The sequence below is a fragment of the Paroedura picta genome, chromosome 6 (genome assembly GCF_049243985.1).
Source record: "Paroedura picta isolate Pp20150507F chromosome 6, Ppicta_v3.0, whole genome shotgun sequence".
In the NCBI taxonomy this organism is placed as follows: domain Eukaryota; kingdom Metazoa; phylum Chordata; class Lepidosauria; order Squamata; family Gekkonidae; genus Paroedura; species Paroedura picta.
In genome coordinates, this window is record NC_135374.1 from 29,621,537 (window position 1) to 29,642,694 (window position 21,158).

Genomic DNA, 21,158 nt, shown 5'->3' on the forward strand with positions numbered 1-21,158 from the left:
ATGCTTGTTATTTATAGTCTCCCTTTCTGATTAGGGGCAGATTATGAAATGTGGTGCACCACAGTCTATAGCAGTGGTCCCCAACCTTTTTATCACCGGGGATCACACAACGCCGGGGACCACTCACCGGGGACCACTCAACGCCTTTTACTGAGGCCCGGTTGGGGGGGGGGGGTAGTTTACTCCTCTACTCTCAACCACTGCCCTAGTGCTCTCTGACTGCTATGGTAATGTTTAAATATCCCTTCAGAATAAGATACAGACACGCCACAACAATGAAGTGTGTTGTAAAGGGCTGGGGGGGATGAAGTAAAGGGCCCGGGGGGGGGAGAAGGCATCCTTCGGGACCCACCTCCAATTAGTCGAAGGACCACATGTGGTCCGCGGCCCACAGGTTGGGGATCGCTAGTCTATAGTATGAGACATCTAATAAGCAGTGTAATAAGACTAGGATTACAGAAATCTGAAACAAAGCACAACATGACACGTTAAAAATTGTATTACATAAGTTTGAAAAATGCAGTTCAGTGAAAGCAAGATAATTCATACAGCAGCAGATAATATGTACCCTATACAGTAATTTAAGGTGCATTCCCTTTATTAAAGCATCTTCCATAACCATGCCATTATATTATCTTTCTAAAGGTAAATTACCTCTTGAACAATTTCTGTTTTACATAGTTTGCGGAATGTCCAAAGTGGGACAGACTTCCTTAACATACAGAATTTTATTCTTACTAGCTGTTGTGGAAATAAGAGGATATCTTTGTAGTAAAAATACAGTATAAGTGTACAGAATTATGGCTGATCTGACTATTGCTTCACCATCCTGTGGCTTCCACTGATCTCTCATCAGTGCCTGCCCTCTTATCCCTTCCCTTTCACTCTCTGTCTCACTGTTTCTTCCCTCTTGGCCAGCCATGGAATGTATTATTCAAATGCCTTTTATTGCTAATTATATATTAAACAAGTTCCAACTTCATTTCTGCTCATGACACCATTCTTGTTCCACCATGACACTGATAGAAAGGGTTGCTGGAGGTTGGAGGGAGTTTGTGCAAATGGCACTTCTCTTTTTTAGGGCTGTCAGTCGTAATGGAATATTTGATGAGGCAGTAATAACCCCAGAGTTCCTGATCAGCAAACGTGAAGGGAGGGAGGGAGGGAGGGAGGGAGAAATTATTACACTTTCTCCCACTTTTATTTATTCGCTTATGTTTTCAATAAGGCCAGTTGTGGCATTTCAGATGACAGCAGGTTATTTTAGATTTATTATTATCATCATCATCATCATCATCATCATCTTGCGTGAAAATAACCTCCTAATTTTCATTTTGTGCGACATATTTACAGGAGCTCTTGGTATAAACCTAACTTTTTTTTTGGGGGGGGGGGGTACATATCTATGCATTTTGTTCTGCTATGCAAAGAAAGAGGCATAATGGAGTGCACATACTGGTGCATGCAGGTTTTGTTGGATAGAAGAGTGAAAAAGTCTCCCAACATGGATCCCTTTATTCACATGTGTTGAGTTAGTGTGAATCCAATGCTTTGCCTGGAGGTTCTGTTTATAGTGGTGGTGATGCCATCAGTCCCCAGTGAAATATTTCAAAGCAGTCTAAAGGTAAATGGCCTGCAGAATGCAGTCACAGTTTGTTGATGGTGGTGAGGATGCTTGTCATTCCAGAAGTTGGGGTTAATGACAGTTCCTGAGGATACAGAACATCTGAGAATCAGACTCCCTGGTGGAGGCACCAAGCTGTAAACTTAAATCATTGACTTTATAGGGAGTAAAAATAATTGGTCCTCAGATTAAGAAGCCCAGTGTTTCAAGTTCCATTTCCCTTTCCTGAACTGCCATCAAAGGTTTATGTTTTTGCTTGAACTTTCACAGAATCTGTTTTGCATCTTCGCCTGCCACGTTAGGCCTTTCTGCTACCTCAATACAAAAAAAGCTTTGTGGTTACTGGGTGGACATGAGGCTAAGTAAAGCTTTAATTCTCAATCTGATGCAGGGCCAGATCAGGGGAGTGGAGTCAAAGTTAGATTCTCAGCTAATTGCTGCATAGCATGGGCAAGATCACGCCGAGGAGGAATAATGGATCCTTCTTGCATTTTTACGGCTCCCCCTCTTCCACCCTCCTCCTTTGGTTGAATTCTGTCAGTTGCTGGAATTGCTCTGCATTTTGTTTTGTAAATCAAGACTTTAAAGAAATAAAAGGGTATCCCTGTTCTTTTAAAATATGAGTGCTGAAGGCATTAAAAATGACTAGCTATTTTTAAGATATATGAATTATATCATTTCTGTTCTCTGTGTTTTGTGTGCAGAAATAAGCACATGGGGCTCTTTCCATCCATGAACATTTTCCGGGCCTTGGGGAAGGATAGCTGGGTGAGAGGTCTGCTTCATTTGGAGGAGAGAAAACAATGGTTTCTTTTGCTGTAGATGGCCTGATTTGGCTTGGAATGTTTGTGGCCCTGCATATTCCTGTATCTTTTTCTATAAAACAGGAAAATGATTACTTACAGAATTGGCCCCCATATGCCCAGTGATTCTCACTGTTTTATGTTCACAGAATTTCTCATTATCTGTTTTGTAAAATTCATCACCAGCCTCCTGTACATCTGAGGAACTGTGACATAAAATACGAACTGAATAGTGCAAAAGTCCTATCTTCATATTGACTGGGGGCTGATTCACATGAGATGATATTTTTATCCATGTATGCAGTGTGTGGGGGGGTGTTAGCCAGCCCATGCTGCCTTTAGAGACATTGCCCCATATAAAGCCATCCATGTGAGGATGAGGTCACTTTGAGTAGTGAGGAAGAAGAAGAAGAGGAAGAGGAAGAAAAGGAGGAGGAGGAAGAGCTGCAATTAGCACTGAGTGTTGAGTAGTCTGGTTTCATCAGTGGTGACTGGCCAGATCCTTCAGACTGCAGGGCATTTGGGTTAATTGGTGAGTCCTCCTTGATCACAAGTTCCCTTTTATGTGCAAAGCCCACTTTAAAAATGGACTGGAGGCAGGCATTATTCCCCACCACCCAGCTCCTGCCATGGGAGAGAGCAGCAGGAGTAGGATGGAGGATGTGGAGCCCCCGGCTCCACCAAGCAGGTGGGCAAGACATGAAGGGCATCTCTCACAACTGCTGGGAGATGGAGGGAATGGAGGCTATCTCTCGCCACTGTTGATAGAGGCCTTGTTGATCTTTGCTGCCTCTTAGCCACTGTGAGGTGATAAGAAGGCAGTCTGGGGTTCCTCAGAGGAGGTGGCTGGTATTTCCAGCTCCCAGTGGTAGTGAGGAGCTAGACAACAGTGGAATGGACTTCACTGAAGTGGAATGGACTTCACAGCCTTCCTTTGGGGAGGAATGCACGGCCAGCCTTCCCTATTCCCAGTAGCAGTGTGAAGGCAGGGAAGAATCACTGGCCTTTGCAGAGGAGACAGGGGGCCTCTCATGGCTCTAGGGGTGGGAAAAGCTCCAGAATCTCTGTAGTGGAGGTAGCTGGCCTGGGTGACCCTCCCACAGTGGCAAGGAGGCAGAGAAAGGAGGGAGTTACCTGCCTGGCATGCAGTCACGTGTAGAAGGTTGCCATGAGGCATGAGGCCTCACTGGAGGATGAGGATACCCTCCTGATGACATGCCAGCCCTCTGATTGGCCCTCAGTGAGAGGGCTCTCCCTCCAAGGATCAATCAGAGGGCTGGCATGTCACCAGAAGGATCATGCACATTTTATGTGGTATGATAAGCCTTGTTAAGGACACAGCCAATGTAGTATTTTACTGGCAGTATTGTCAGTTTGCAAATATCCAGAGTACAGAGAACAGTTCCCCTGAAATTCCCCTCCTTCCACTGCAGATTTCCCAACTGACTCTAAATACTGTTCTTGGGGGTCCATGTGGGGGGCTCAGAAAGCTACAGCAGTACGCTCCAAAGTCTATGAATGGTTGAATATATGTTAATGAATTTCACATGAATGTGGAATTGTCATTTAGGTATTAGAATCTTATTTTTCAGCTGTGAATTTATTAGTAGTAGTAGTAGTATTAATGATATTAATGATATTATTAATAATATTTATTTGTTTATTATTTGATTTACACCTCGCCTCTCCTGACTGAGTTGTCTTGAGGTGGCTTACAACAATGATCTTGTCTGGTTTATGCTCCCATGAATTTCTGGTTGATGCCAAGCCATGCTTTTTACAAAGATTTCAGTGCAACATGGCATAACGTCCCTGATATCACAATTGCAAAAAAAAAAAAAAAAAGACTCCTAGGTTTTGGATCATTGACATTGCAATGCCAGGAGACAGCAGAATAGAAAAATAAGAGAAGATCATGAAATACCAAGACCTACAAATAGAATTATAGCACCTCTGAGAGTAGAAGGAAACCATCATGCCAGTTGTCACTGGAGCCCTTGGAGGAGTGCCTAGAAGTCTCAAGGAACACCTGGACATTCTGGTCATTGAATTGACACCAACTCAGCTCTAGAAGACTGGGCTGCTTGAAACAGCAAGAACCCTGCAATTCACTTGGCTAGATCTTGAATTGTGGAACATCATGTATCAGTATCAAGTATCTGACTGTGACAATTCATCATCATCATCACCAGCCATGATTACACCCTGGTACAAATAAAATCTTTGAACCCAAACATGCTACACTTCACTGAAGCACTGAATGTCTCAAATATCCCAAATCTGCCTGCTTAAAATTCAGGTTAACTATCCATGGATCATTTTGAAAAGGGCTGAGATGATCAGTTGGATAAAGGAAACAGCAGTTGAAAGTTATATTGGTGTGCATCTACCAAATCAATGCTGACATGTTAGCAGAGTGAATTAGCAATAATCCCATTGATTATTGCAGGATTTAGTGGTGAGAAAATGGAGTCTAGTCTCTTAAGCTCATGTAGAGACAATCTTAACTCTATTAAGACATTAATTCTTAACACATACAGTTATTATGCACTAAATAAGCTCTACGCTATTGCAAGAATATCTGAATTATGGTGCTTTGTAATTTAATGGTAACACTAGCAGAGGTGATAACTGGCCTTTTACATTTTGGGGCAAAACTGCTTTTTCCTTAATAATCGCTTACCATCATTGCATAGTATTGCTGTATTACCAGGATGTTCCCACTGGCTTTGGTTTCTTTCCTTGTTCTTAACCACAAAGCTAATGCAAAACAACCTGTGTGGTTCCCCTAGCACCTCAATTAGTACTTCACTCTGCCACAGAAGAGCTTCCCTTAGATATAATAAGGCAGTTATTGTAGGTTAAATACGTACAAATTGGATTTTATTATTGCCATTATTATTATTGATGGTGTTTTCCCAACTCTGTAATAAGAGATGTATAAATTATAGTAGTTAAAGCTCAATAAATATGATTTTAGTAGCAAAGCGGTTGGTATTTAAAATACCATTGAAGCTAGGGCTGGACCCACAATACGGCAGCTGAATGTAGAGTTTAATGTCATGCCAAGAGTATATCCTCAACATTTTTAACACAGTTGACCTTGGTACAGGCTAGATGCCATCCTTGCCCTACACTTAAAGAGCAGATTATAATTCAGGCCTAGTACACATTGGTGGTGTTATCTGTAATATGTAGAGGGACCCTATTTTTGCATCATTCCTTTCTGATTCCACACATGAAAACACAGTCTACACACATGAAGGATTAGTTCTTGAGTAGTGGATCAACAGGGAACCGTTCCCATATGGCCAGAATTCCAAAATTCAGATCCTTTTAAAAGGGATTTTGATTGAAGGGTAGTGCTTTTGATTTTGATTGAAGGGCTACTAAATCCTGGACAGTTAAGGGTCTGACCATGAAACAGTAAAAAAGCACTCAGGTTGCCAACTCCAGTTTGGGAAATTCCTGGAGAATTTTGGAACATATCTGGAGAAGGATGAGTTTGGGGAGTAGAAGGTACAACTCTCAAATGAGGGGGCTTTTGAAGAAGAAACTGAAAGGAAAGATAAGGTGGATTCAATTCCTTCAGGAAGCTTGGAGACTATTTAAAAATACAAAACTGGAAGTTCAGATAAAATGTATACCTCAGGTTAGGAAAGATACAAATAGGCATTTTTAAATGGCCTCCATGGTTAATGAACAAAGTAATGGAAACAGTAAAAGTTAAGAAGGATTCCTTTAAGCCATGGAAGGCTTGCCCAAGTGTTGTATATCAAAATGGAGTACAGCCTTTGGCAAATACGTCAGTGACCAGACAAGCAAAAGTGGACAATGAGAAACAGATTGCAAAACCCCCCATAAAGATCAACTGTGAAAATGTCTTCAAATACATTAGAAGCAGAAAACCACCCAGGGAGGCCCTTGGATGACCAAGGGATGAAAAGATTACTAAAGGATGATAAGGAAATGGCAGAGAAGCAGAATGTATTTCTTGCCTATTTTCACTGAGGAAGATGGGAGGAGCTTGCCCAGCCCAGAACCACCAAGTTCAGGAGCAGTACTGAAAGACATGAGTTGGATTGAGGTGAAAGGAGAGGAACTCCTACAACTGATGGACAGATTAAAACCTGACAAATCATTACGCCCAAATGGCATTAATCCAAGAGTTCTGAACTGGAAAATGAACTTGTGTATTTCCTGACAAAAATATGCAACCTACCACTAAAATCTGCTTCCATTTCTAGGAATGGAAGGTAACTAATATAACTCCATCTTTTGAAAAGGGTCCAGAGGAGATCTATTAAATTATAGGATGGTCTCTAACTTTGATACCAAGTAAGTTGGTGGAATCAGCTAGCAAAGCTAGAATTAGTAGGCAATATTGATTAACAAAAGTTATAGAGAAAGAAGCAGCATAGATTCTATTATTTCTTGGATGCTTTAGGATGCTTAGGGCTAATCCTGCGTTGAGCAGGGGGTTGGACTAGATGGCCTGTATGGCCCCTTCCAACTCTATGATTCTATGATTCTATGATTCTATGATTCTATGATTCTATTAGACTCATAGAATCATAGAGTTGGAAGGAACCTCCAGGGTAATCTAGTCCAACCCCCTGCAGAATGCAGGAAATTCACAACTAACCTTTTAGAGTTCTTTAAAGGCGTGAACAAGAAGGGTGGCTCAATAGATCTCATTGACTTAGACCTCTAGAAAGCTTTTGATAGCTTTTCATTAAAGGTTCTTCAGTAAACTCAGGAGTCATGGTATAAGAGAACAAGTCCTCTTATGAATTAAGATCTGACTAATTAACAGGAAACAGAGAGTGAGTATAAATGAAGCAGAGGAAGAAAAGTTGGTCTTCATAACCTGATTTTCTCTACCAGAAGGAATCTCAAAGCACCTTATAATTGCCTTCACTTTCTCTCCCTGTGAGGTAGGTGAGGCTGACAGCCTTGATATTTCTGCTCGATCAGAACAGCACAAGGCCAAGATCTCCCAGCTGGCTCCATGCGGAGGAGTGGGGAATCAAACCTGGCTCACCAGATTAGAAGCTGCTACGCTTAACGTAAAAGGGCAGTTTACACAGTGAAAAGGGGTAAGCAGTGGGTACCATTGCTAGGTCAAGTATAATGTATGGTGCTTTTTCCCCCCATTAATGATTTGGAGTTTTGAGTTAGAAGTGAAGGGGTTAAGTCTGTGGATGATGCTAATTTTTTCAGGGTGGTGAGACCCAGAGAGGCACTTCAGAGGGATCAAGTCAAGGCTGATTGCATGAGCACCAATGTGGCAAATGAGGTTGTATGTGGGAAAGTGCAAAGTAATACACAAATATTAACTACTAGATTTAAAGCCCGTTGTGCTTGTAAATACAACGGGCGCTAGAAAGGGTTGATGGGACAGTGTTTTGTGTGTGGGCTTGTGTGAGGTACAGTGTAGGGGTTTTGGCACAATGGGTGGGAGAGGGTCAGATAAGTATAGAGGAAGTAGAGGGGAATGTGGAGTAGTGGTTGGTGATGGAGGGAGGAAATAGTTTGTTGTGTAGAAAAGGTAGTGAATGGATGTATGGTCCAGAGGATGGGTGGGAGGGGGTAAAGTGTACGGAGTTAGGTGGGCTTATTTGAAGGAGGTATGATGATGTGGGGTTTTTTTGTATTGTTTTTCTTTGCAGTGGCATTGTCCAGTCATGCTGGAGGGAGTGGGTTGGGTGGGGGTCCTAGAAGAGCAGGGTTGGAGGGTGATACCAGCAAAGTTCTTTGGAGGCATGAGAGTGTAATAAGAAAAAAGAACGAAATAAAGAGAAATGGGTTGAAGTGTGGTTTTTAAGCCAAAGTTCTTTATCGAGACTCATAGGATGTGGGCTGTAGCTGCGGAGTGCCATGGAAGAGTGTCGTGTTAAGAATGGTTAGTGGGTGAGCTGCTTTTGTGGAATGAAGTTGTTGTGTGCAGAATGGTATGCTGTTGTTGTTGAGGATTGGGTGTTAGTGAGGAGAGGTGGGATGGCCAGGGGAGAGTTGAAGAGAGCTTAGAAGTGCATGTTGTTGATGTGCCTGGTGGTGTGCTGTTTGTGGTAGGAGTTCTTGGAAGACAATGTTTGTAGTAAAGATTTTTGCACTGAAGGTGGGATGTGGTGTGAAGCAGCAGGACAAAGTTAGATTCCAGGTGCACCTTTACCCCCCCGCCCCCCAGAAACCCGAAGGCATCTGTATTGTAAAAGGACACATAGGGAGACTTAGACTGGCAAGTGGGATTGATTGTCGTGAGGCTGTCATTGAGCTCCTCAGAAGTAGTATAAGGGAAGCATCCCAAGTCCTTGGAATTAGTTGGTGAGAGGTAGAAGGATGGAAATTAAAACACGTAGGACTGATGAAAGAGGGAGGTTGCTGTAGAACTGAAGGTGGAATGTGGGATGGGGACATGATGGCAAAGTGGGGATTTTATCCGGAATATATGCAACCCATGCAGGTGTGAAAGACCAGGACAAATTTGGAGTCCAGGGGCACCGTTAAGATCCCCGCACAAAGAATAATATTCAGAAAGGATACATAGGGATAGTTAGATGGGCAAGTGGGTCTGTAACCCATGTAGGTGTGAAGCAGCACAACAAATCTAGAGTCCAGTGATACCTTAATGCCACCTACCCCCCTCCGAACACAGAAGCATCTTTATTGTTGAAGGAAACACAGATATACTCACAGATCAAAGTGGATTTCATCCTGTTGAGGATGTCATCGAGCCGGGCAGAAGAAAAAGAAAGCAAGCAGATCCAGAAACCAAGCAGTTCCTGCATGTATGTGACTGAAGTTGGTCTGAAGTTCCGAAAGGCCTTCTCTGTCCCCTGGGAGAGGCCTGGCTGCAGCCAGGCCTCTCCCGGGGGAAAGGCCTTCTCTCTCCCCCGGGCTCTTTCCCCATGGCTGCAGCCAGGCCTCTCCCGGGGGAAAGAGAAGGCCGGCGCGGCCCCCCCCCACCCTCCGCAAGTCCCGAAAGGCCTTCTCTCTCCCCCGGGCTCTTTCCCCGTGGCTGCATCCAGGCCTCTCCCAGGGGAAAGAGAAGGCCAGCGCCGCCCCCCCCCCCCTCCTCAAGTCCTGAAAGGCCTTCTCTTTCCCCCGGGAGAGGCGTGGCTGCATCCAGGCCTCTCCCGGGGGAAAGAGAAGGCTGGCGCGGCCCCCCCCCCCCCAAACTCACATGGCTGTGGGTTCTCCCGGCGCCGCCGCCCCCCCACCCTTCCCAAGTGCCGAACGGGCTCCCCTCGCCCCCGGGAGAGGCCTAGCAGCAGCGAGGCCTCTCCCGGGGGCGAGGGGAGCCCGGCGCCGCCGCGCCCCCACCCTCCCCAAGTGCCGAACGGGCTCCCCTCGCCCCCGGGAGAGGCCTCGCAACAGCGAGGCCTCTCCCGGGGGCGAGGGGAGCCCGGCGCCGCCGCCCCCCCACCCTCCGCAAGTGCCGAACGGGCTCCCCTCGCCCCCGGGAGAGGCCTCGCAACAGCGAGGCCTCTCCCGGGGGCGAGGGGAGCCCGGCGCCGCCGCCCCCCCACCCTCCGCAAGTGCCGAACGGGCTCCCCTCGCCCCCGGGAGAGGCCTCGCTGTTGCGAGGCCTCTCCCGGGGGCGAGGGGAGCCCGGCGCCGCCGCGCCCCCACCCTCCGCAAGTGCCGAACGGGCTCCCCTCGCCCCCGGGAGAGGCCTCGCTGTTGCGAGGCCTCTCCCGGGGGCGAGGGGAGCCCGGCGCCGCCGCCCCCCCCACCCTCCGCAAGTGCCGAACGGGCTCCCCTCGCCCCCGGGAGAGGCCTCGCAACAGCGAGGCCTCTCCCGGGGGCGAGGGGAGCCCGGCGCCGCCGCCCCCCCACCCTCCGCAAGTGCCGAACGGGCTCCCCTCGCCCCCGGGAGAGGCCTCGCAACAGCGAGGCCTCTCCCAGGGGCGAGGGGAGCCCGGCGCCGCCGCCCCCCCACCCTCCGCAAGTGCCGAACGGGCTCCCCTCGCCCCCGGGAGAGGCCTCGCAACAGCGAGGCCTCTCCCGGGGGCGAGGGGAGCCCGGCGCCGCCGCCCCCCCACCCTCCGCAAGTGCCGAACGGGCTCCCCTCGCCCCCGGGAGAGGCCTCGCAACAGCGAGGCCTCTCCCGGGGGCGAGGGGAGCCCGGCGCCGCCGCGCCCCCACCCTCCGCAAGTGCCGAACGGGCTCCCCTCGCCCCCGGGAGAGGCCTCGCAACAGCGAGGCCTCTCCCGGGGGCGAGGGGAGCCCGGCGCCGCCGCGCCCCCACCCTCCGCAAGTGCCGAACGGGCTCCCCTCGCCCCCGGGAGAGGCCTCGCAACAGCGAGGCCTCTCCCGGGGGCGAGGGGAGCCCGGCGCCGCCGCGCCCCCCACCCTCCGCAAGTGCCGAACGGGCTCCCCTCGCCCCCGGGAGAGGCCTCGCAACAGCGAGGCCTCTCCCGGGGGCGAGGGGAGCCCGGCGCCGCCGCCCCCCCACCCTCCGCAAGTGCCGAACGGGCTCCCCTCGCCCCCGGGAGAGGCCTCGCAACAGCGAGGCCTCTCCCGGGGGCGAGGGGAGCCCGGCGCCGCCGCCCCCCCCACCCTCCGCAAGTGCCGAACGGGCTCCCCTCGCCCCCGGGAGAGGCCTCGCAACAGCGAGGCCTCTCCCGGGGGCGAGGGGAGCCCGGCGCCGCCGCGCCCCCACCCTCCGCAAGTGCCGAACGGGCTCCCCTCGCCCCCGGGAGAGGCCTCGCAACAGCGAGGCCTCTCCCGGGGGCGAGGGGAGCCCGGCGCCGCCGCCCCCCCCACCCTCCGCAAGTGCAGAACGGGCTCCCCTCGCCCCCGGGAGAGGCCTCGCTGTTGCGAGGCCTCTCCCGGGGGCGAGGGGAGCCCGGCGCCGCCGCCCCCCCACCCTCCGCAAGTGCCGAACGGGCTCCCCTCTCCCCCGGGAGAGGCCTCGCAACAGCGAGGCCTCTCCCGGGGGCGAGGGGAGCCCGGCGCCGCCGCGCCCCCACCCTCCCCAAGTGCCGAACGGGCTCCCCTCGCCCCCGGGAGAGGCCTCGCAACAGCGAGGCCTCTCCCGGGGGCGAGGGGAGCCCGGCGCCGCCGCGCCCCCACCCTCCCCAAGTGCCGAACGGGCTCCCCTCGCCCCCGGGAGAGGCCTCGCAACAGCGAGGCCTCTCCCGGGGGCGAGGGGAGCCCGGCGCCGCCGCGCCCCCACCCTCCCCAAGTGCCGAACGGGCTCCCCTCGCCCCCGGGAGAGGCCTCGCAACAGCGAGGCCTCTCCCGGGGGCGAGGGGAGCCCGGCGCCGCCGCCCCCCCACCCTCCCCAAGTGCCGAACGGGCTCCCCTCGCCCCCGGGAGAGGCCTCGCAACAGCGAGGCCTCTCCCGGGGGCGAGGGGAGCCCGGCGCCGCCGCCCCCCCACCCTCCGCAAGTGCCGAACGGGCTCCCCTCGCCCCCGGGAGAGGCCTCGCAGCAGCGAGGCCTCTCCCGGGGGCGAGGGGAGCCCGGCGCCGCCGCGCCCCCACCCTCCCCAAGTGCCGAACGGGCTCCTCCCCACCTTCAGGGCAGTAGCGCGGCTCACGGCGGCTGGCGGAGTGGGCCCCAATTCACATGGCTGTGAGGAGGAGCAGGCCGGCTGGATGACTGGCAGACTGCGCGGTCTGGCAGACTGCACTGAGTCCCGGCCGGCCGAAGCAGCCAATGGGGAGGCGCGCTTCGCGCGCCTCCCCATTGGCTCCTGGTCCTGGATGGACACTCGGAGGGGCCAATCAGGAGCCGCTTCGCGGCTCCTGATTGGCCCCTCCGAGTTTTTATCCCGGACAGGGCCCGCCCTAACTCCTCCCCAACAGCCCTTACTCTTTTATGTAGTCCGTGGCGCCCGTGGCGCCACGGGCGGTTTTAAGATAATTTTATATTGATGGGGTCCAAACTTGCAGTGAATTGTGGTAGATAGCAAACTGAAGATATTGACTCAGTATGTGACTACAATAAAAATACTATGCTGGGGATTATTAGGAAGGGGATTGAAAACAAATTAGTTAGGTACATAATGCCCCTATTAAAATCTCATTTGGAATACTGTGTACAGTTCTGGTCATTGCACTTCAAAAAAGATATGATAGCACTGGAAAAGGTGCAGCAAAGGGCAACTAAAATGATGAAACACCTTCCCTATGAAGAAAGGTTAAGGAGATTAGGGCATTTTAGCTTGGAGAAACGACGGTTGAGAGGTGACATGATAGAAGTTTACTAAATTATGCATAAGATATAGAAGGTAGAGAAAGAAGTATTTTTCTCCCTTTCTCACAGTGCAAGAACTCATGGACACTCAATGGAATTAATGCACTTAGGACAGATAACAGGAAGTACTGCTTCACACAAAGAGTAATGAACACATGGAATTCACTGCTACAGGACTTGGCAGTGGCTACAAGCATAGACAGCTTCAAAATGGGATTAGAGAGAGCCACCTTCAAAATGGGATTAGAGAGAGCCACCTTGGCGCAGTGGTTAGGAGTGCCAACTTCTAATCTGGTGAGCCGGGTTTGATTTCCTGCTCTTCTTCCACATGCAGCCAGCTGGGTGACCTTGGCCTTGCCACAGCACTAATGAATCTGTTCTGACCAAGCAGTAAAATCTGGGCTCTCTCAGCCTCACCTACCACACAGGGTATCTCTTGTGGGAAGAGGAAAGGGAAGGTGATTGTATGCCACTGAAAAAAGTGGAATATAAGAGCCAACACTTCTTCTTCTAGATATATGGAGCAGAGAGTTATCAGTGGCTATTAGCCATAAGGCATAGATGGAACACTGTTTGGGGAAGTGATGCTCTGTATTCTTGGTGTTTTTGGGGAGCATGTACAGTGGAAAGGATTCTGGAGTTCTGGCTCTGCTGGTAAACCTCCTGATGGTACCTGAGTTTTGGTCACTGTGTGACATTAATGGACTGTGTGGGCCACTGACCTGATCTACCATGGCTTCTTTTATGTTCATAGAGTTGCCACTTCCATGTTGGGCAGTACCTGGTGATTTTGAGGGTGGAGCCTGAGGAGGGTGTGGTTTGTGGAGGAGAGGGATTTCAACAAGGTATAATGCCATAGACTCCACCTTCCAAAGTAGCCATTTTCTCCTGGTGAACTGATCTCAGTCAATCCCAAGGGATCTCCAACCACTACTGGAAGGCTGACAACCCTACTGGGAAGGGGAGGGAACTTGACAGGGATATGATGCTATGGAGTTTGTTCTCCAAAGGTGCAATTTCCTTCAGAAAATCTGTAGTCTGGAGATCAGTTGTAATTCCAGAAGGTCTCCAGCTGCCATTTGAAGGTTTGCAAGACTAGCTAGTACGTGTTAGTGTATTCCTTATCAGTACATTGGCAGCCCTATTCATGCCACAGAAACAAAGTTTGAACAGTACATGCAGCTGATAGTATACAAGAATAAAAATGCTAAACTGATCAACAAATTAATATGCTTTTATTCTAGTTCTATGATTTGTTCAGTACTCATGTTCCTTTACAAAGAACAAAAGACTTCACAGGGTATGGAGTAGTACCTGGAGACTGCAAGTCCCACTGACTATATTTAGGGTTGCCAGGCAATGGTTGATAGTGACTGGCAACTGGCAGGAGCCTTGGGGCGGCAGAGACATGGAGAGCAACTGTGAGCAGTGTATGTCACTTCCGGGGAAAACTTGGAAGTGATGTTACTCTGCTCTTGAAATCTAGAATCTCCTACAAAGGTATGACATCACTTCTAGGTTTTCCCTAGTAGTGCCATGGTGACAAAAGATAATCTCCATTTTCAGAGGCAACAAATCTCTCAGTACCAGAGTCAAGCGACAACACCAGGAGAAGGCCCCAACCTTTATGTTCAGCTGTTGGCCCTTCAGAAGAACTGGTTGGCCATTGTGTGAGACAGGACACTGGACCAGATGGGCTGCTGGTCTGATCCAGCAGAGCACTTCATATGTTATAAAAATTCCTATCAAATAATTTGGCCTGCATTGATAAAATCACCCATCAGCTTTTCCTGCTGCTCTGAGTAATAGTAGATCTTGAGATCAGCAAGGCCTGCTGATCCTTGCTGTCACGACTAAATGGTTAAACGTGAAATATAGAACAGCCCTTGATAATTCTACCCCTCTGGTGTTGGTGGTTCTTCTGGTCATGTGCCTTGGCTGCACTCAAGTGCCTTCTGGAGATCACAGGTGCATCTGTCTGAGTGCCCATTTGTCTTCACTGTGATTATAATTGCCGTTTCCTCTCCAAATAAACTAATTGCTTTTGCGGGGGCCCCTCTTCCCCTCCTCCTCCTCTTCCTCCCCCTCCCTCTTGCTAGGGAGAAAATTCCCTCAGACGTTGTTCAACGAGAATGCATGTACCAACAAATTGTTTCTGGGGACTTCTATTTACCTTTTTTATTTTCTGCTTTGTTAGCAACGCAGAGGTTTCATTAGCAGAGAACAAATGAATTCTGGGGACAGCAAATAGGAAGAACACAAATGTGAAAGTGTGTGTGTATGTGTGTATGTGTGTGTGTGTGTTGGGGGGCGGGGGGAGTCTAGAAGGAATACAACCACTAGATCTAATAATGGGGAGCAGAGTGCAAATTACCTTGAAGTTGTCAGGAGGTGTGAAAATGCAGCATGATCCTATCCAAACTTTGGGATTGTGGCTTTTTTTTCTTCTTTTTTTTACCTCAGAGAGATCACTCTGGTCACTCCTCTAATGTATCTAGTTTATTGGAGAACCAGGCTAGGCTCACTACAGAGGCCAAAAGGGCAATGAATTAGTTCCTTAATAAAATAATTGTGTCACATATGGATGATTGAGCAGGGTTAGACTAGCAAAGTCCCGGAGTTCTGGCCAACTGTACAAGCACACTTACAATAAAGAGCTCTGAGGAATCCAGCTAGGATTGGCAGACAGACCGAGTTTAGGGATGCCAGTCCGCAGGTGGGACCTGAGGTTACCCTGAAATTATAGCTCATCTCCAGATTAAAGAGTTCAGTTTCCCTGGAGAAAAAAATTTGCTTTGGGGGTGGACTCCAGAGTATTATAGCCAACTGAGGTCCCTCCCTGCCCACCTTACCAGCCATCCTGGGGATCCCCTGGAACAGCATCTCATATCCAGACTACAGAGAATAGTTTCCCAGGATAAATCAGATGGTTTGGAGAGTAGACTCTATGGCGGTGGTCCCCAACCAGTGGTCCCCCAACCTTTTTATCACCGGGGACCAGTCAACGTTTGACAATTTTACTCAGGCCCGGGGGGGTAGTCTTTTGCCGAGGGATGTCGCTGCCACCTGAGCCCCTGCTCCACTTGCTTTCCCGCGGGCGCCCCTGACTTCCCGCCACCTACTGGGAGGTGCTGCCAGCAGCAGCTGTGCAGTGTCACGCCAAGGGGAAGCCGTGGCCGTAGCGGCTACCTGAGAGCACCAAAGGTGAGCCAGTGGCAGAGTGGCAGGGCGGCCCCTGAGGCAGCCGCTGGGGAGGAGGACGAGGAAAAGCCATGGCCCGGTACTTACTGATCTCTGAACCGGTACTGGTCCCCGGACCAGGGGTTGGGGGCCACTGCTCTATGGCATATATCTCGCTAAAGCCTCTCTTCTCCCCAGGTTGCATCCTCAAATCTCCAAGAGTTTCTCAACCTGGACCATGCCCTCTTATCCCTCACCATTGGCCAGGGGGTACCTGGCAAGCTATAGGGCATATTGAATAAGCCTGGAATTGCCCCACCCACTCTTTGGGTGTGATTTTCTAGCCAGTTCCCTATCCACCTAACCATCTAAAAATCCAGTTCACTGTCTTCCAATTTACCCATCAGAACATACAAGGAACGTTGTCAAAAGCCTTACTGAAATCCAGGTAAACCACATCCCTTGAGTTTCCACAATCTAATAAGCCCATCACTCAGTCCAAGAAGTAAACTAGGTTGATCTGGCAGCACCTGTTGGAGTCAAATCTGTGCTGACTTCCCCAGTTCAACAAATTGTGCTTTAGATGTTTGCAAATCACCCCCTTTAAAAACTGTTCCATTAGCTTCCCTGCAATTAAGGTCAGACTCACTAGCCTGTAGTTTCCTGGGACATCGCTTTTGAAGATTGGGATAACATTTGATCTTCTCCAGTCTTCTGACACCTCTCCAGTCCTCCAAGAGGTCCTAAGGACGATGGACAATGTTCTACAAGCTCTCCAGAAAGTTATTTGAGCACTCTTGGGTGTATACCATCCAGCCCAGGGGATTTGAACTCATTCAGTGAAGCTAAGTACCTCTCAATAACCACTCTGTCCATGTCTATCTGCCCGCCAGACACTGTACCTTGCCTACTACCATCCCTAGATGTATCCATATTTTTCTGGAGAAACACAGGGGCAAAAAAGGGCTTTAGCCTTTCTGCTTGCTCTCTGCCCTCTGTCAAAATCTCTCCATCATTACCCACCAGTGGGCCTATTGCCACATTTGTGTTTGCTCACATATCTGAAGAAGCTTTTCTTGTTATAGTGAGCTTCCTTGGCCAATCTCAGCTCACACTCAGCCTTGACCTTTCTGATGGCTGACCTACACTGCCTAATAACCTGCAGATCTTTAGAGGTCTGCCCTTCCCACCATTTCTGGAACATTTCCTTTTTCTTCCTTCTGAAATTCTCTGTTCAGCCAAACAGGCTTTTTGGATTCTCTACCATGTTTCTGTCTTGCTGGAATAGTCTGGCTTGAACATGCAATAGCTCTTGTTTAAGGAGAGCCCATCCATCACTTGCTCCGTTCTCTTCTAGCATTCTGGTCCATGGGATGATTTTCATCATGTCTCTGAGTTCATTAAAGTCTGCCCTGAAAAAGTCTAACATGCACATTTGACTATGAAAGTCCTTGCCCCCCCCCCATCTCAAAAGGAATTCTAGGAGGACATGGTCACTCCCACTCAGGGTTTCTACTTCCTTCCACCAACTCTTGGTCGGTATTGTTGGTCGGTATTGTCAAGTTTGGCCAAGTCTTTCATAGGTTCTTCCACCATTTGATAAATGGAATAGTTGGCCAGGCAGGTCAGAAAATTGCACGACTCTGGAAGCTTAGCAGATGCTTTGTTTCCCAGCACTCATCAAGGAAATCATAGTCACCCATATGTAACATATATGTACATGTGGATGTTGTAGTATTTAATTTGTGAAATAAGATGATATTGCCATGCCAACTCCCTTTAACAGAACAAATATGAAGGTATAGCCAGTGAATTACCAAACCGGGTATGGGAGGGAGAGCTGGAATATGGATGAGAATCCTCAGGAGGGTTTTTTCTCATTTGTTCTGACTCAGAACAGATGAAATGATGGACAACCAACCAATGTTCAAAGTTTTCAATTTTCTTGGCACGAAAAGTGCTGATGAGAAAAGGGGCAGATGGTATTAAATGAGATGACACTATACTGCAACTGACTTTTCATGGAAATATTGTGAGATTACAGCATCAAATTTATAGTCACAGGAAATGCCCAATACCCGGTATAATGCCCGGTACAAGCAATGTGAATGCGACCGGTCTTCAGAATTAGTTAAGTGGATTTCAAGGCAGCCAATGAATATTAGTGTTCATTTCACCCATAGCTTTTATGCAGTATTTCCAGTAGGAAGGAGACAAACTGTGTGTATTCCATTTGTAAAACACCTTGAAAACCCTTCTTCCTCTTTCGCTATTCAGGAAGGCAACAATATGGCTGAACAGTGCACAGACTCTGCTCACCAATGGCGGCTGAATCTGTGGTCTGCTCCTACATAAGGAATAATGAATAAGCAACTACAGCCCAGAGTTGGGTAACATGATTTAATTGCAAAGGCCCATGTGGGAAAGATTGTCGAGTTTGTTCATAGACAGAGACCAAATGCAGCCCTTGGGAGCCTTCGGGAGTCAATCGTTTGCAACAGATAACTGGGATACTTTTAGAAAATGGATTGAGCCTCTTTGCTCCAGGGAGGCATTGTTGGTGGTTGATAAGATTGTACCCCACTGAAGTTATTTACCAATTAACACTATCTCTGTTGTCATCAGGTTTAGCAGGGATGTGACTTCCTCTTTAAAGGTAGCCAAGGAAAGGACAGGTGAGAGGAACAAGCCAGGAGGAGTCTTTGCCTTCTTGATTCCCAGCACATTCTACCCAAAAGATCTTAAACAGTTTTCAACATGCTAGTGTTGTTAAGGATTTACGGCATCGTGATGAAGTGTACTGCTGTTATTCCCTGGGTTACAGATGAGACAAATGGGGTGCCAAAAAAGAAGAAGATTGACTTCATAGTATATGACTCTAAACATTTTTTTAAAAAATCAGGTTCAGAGTTCCCCTTTACTCACTGCAGGATGAGGCTCATAAGCAATAAACACAAGTTTGTGGACCGAAGACGACCATGTCTTCACTCCATTAAAGTAAATGGGCCTTTCTTGCTCTCTTCTGTCAGTCTTAATAAAGAAAATGGGATACATTAACCCCTGGGGTCAGCACTGTTCAGTTGCTGATAGCTCACCAGGAATTAATAGGGATTTAGGATGTTTGTTTATAGGCTTCTTCATTTGAATAACTAGGGGGAAAAGCTCTCTTAGAACAATCTGCATGATGCGAGGGCAGAAATTAACACAACAGCTTTTCTTTTTCTGATTGCATTTTGGAGCTCCTGCCTGCTATTGGGATCGACATGCATATGCAACCAAAACTGTGGAAGCATGTATTCTCTTATTTTCCAAGGACATTGCATAAAATCAATGTTACTTAGGATTCAAGTTGTCACCTTTCCCCTCCTCCGACCTTGTGCTATTTATAGCTGCATGACAGAAATCTTAGAGATATGGCTTTTCAAAGCATGGTGATGCTACAAGCTGCATCTGTTGATTTTCTACCTTATGGAAAATCTGTCATGAAAAAAATAGATCAATCGAAAGGTTAGATAACTACTGTTTGTTTCCCACTGAGGAGTTCCGTGGTACTAATATTTTAAAGGATAGGCCAGCTATCCTTGCCCCAGTGTGACCTTGAGATGTGTATAAAAGAATGATGCCATCTCTAAGGACAGTAACCAGTTCTGAAATTCTAATGAGGTTGAGTGCTTACAAACTATGAAAGTTGAACAGTCACGGGATCAAACACCTTGTTCAAAAAGCACTTACAAAAGAATAGTATACAAGGCTGTCACATTTGAACCATCTGTAACACTAGGGAGCTTATATAGTGGATAGGGAGCCAGACTGACCCTAGGTGACGAGAGTTCAAGCCCCCATTTCTACCATAGAAGCTTGCTGGCTGAACTTGAGCACAATATCAACTCTCAGTTTAATCTACCCGACAAAGCTGCTGTGGGGTTGTCGTGAGAAAATGGAAGTGTGAGAACATCCATTACCAACTGGGGACAAGTGAAGGATATAAACAAACACAAATGCAACTATACACCCCTTGACTTAGGAAGAGTTGGTTTTTATACTCTGTTTTGCTCTGCCCAAAAGAGTCCCAAAGCCTCTTTCAATTGCCTTCCCTCCCTCTCCTCGCAACAAACACCTTGAGAAGTAGGTGGGACTGAAAGAGTCCTGAGACAACTGTGACTGGCCCAAGGCTGGCTTCTAGTGGAGGAGTGGGGAATCCAATCTGGTTCTCCAGTTTAGAGTCCACCACTCTCAACCAGTAAACCATACTGGTTTATCATGGCGTTATTGGAATGTACCAATTTTTTCACATGGAGACACTTTTTGCTTCAAACTGGGATCCAGCTTGGTACTGTGGTTAAGAGTGCTGGACTCTAATCTGGAGAACCAGATTGGATTCCCCACTCCTTCACCTGCAGCCAGCTGGGTAACCTTGGGCTAGTCAGTTCTTCAAGAGTTGTTCTTGCAGATCTCTCAGTCTCACCTTCATCACAGGGTATCTGTTGTGAGAATGAGCAATTATTTTACCAAGAAAAGGGAAACAGGATCCCAGGAAAAGGAATTGTACTCCCCAGTACTGGGAGTACAATCCTAAATAGTGTCGTACTCATTTATATCCATTGACTTCAAACAACATTTACTTTTTTTAAAAAAAAAGGGAGTCCTAGGCTGTATCAATAGAGGCATTGCATCAAAATCACAAGGTGTCATAGTCCCACTGTATGCCAGATTGGTCAGACCCCACCTGGGGTACTGTATACAGTTCTGTAGACTTCACCTCAAAAAGGGCATGGACAAAATTGAGAAAGTCCAGAGGAAAGCAACAAGGATGATCTCATAGGTGACCAAGCCCTATGAGAAAAGGCTGAGGATTTGGGAATATTCAGCCTGAAGAAGAGGAGATTGAGAGGGGACATGATGACTTTAAGACTGAAAGATTGTCATTTAGAGGAAGGCAAGGAAAGATTGGCAGCAGAGGATAGGACCCATAGTAATGAATTTAAACTACATGGAGATTCATACTAGCTGGATATTGGGGGATGGGGGAATTCACAGTCAGAGTAGTTCAGCAGTGAAATCGACTGCTGTAGAAGGTGGTGATTTACCCCTCACTGGCAATCTTCAAGCAGTGGCTGGACAGCTACTTATCATGGATGCTTTAGGGTGATCTGCACTGAGCAGGGGTTGGACTAGATGGCCTGTATGGTCCTTCCAACTCTCATTATTCTATGATTCTGACAGAGGAATATTACTCTACTTATATTCATGATGGTAGCTGTGTTGGTTTGATGCAGCAGAACAAAGTTAGAATCCAGTGGCACCTTTAAGACCAACAATATTTTATTCAAGGTATAAGCTTTT

The 21,158-nt window shown here is 48.2% G+C and overlaps 1 protein-coding gene across 1 annotated transcript in view; it reads left to right on the forward strand.

The window, feature by feature from the left end:
• LSAMP (limbic system associated membrane protein) overlaps nucleotides 1–21,158 on the forward strand; it is a 1,850,461-nt gene that overhangs the window by 737,591 nt on the left and 1,091,712 nt on the right. The gene's annotated exons all lie outside the window — the stretch shown is intronic.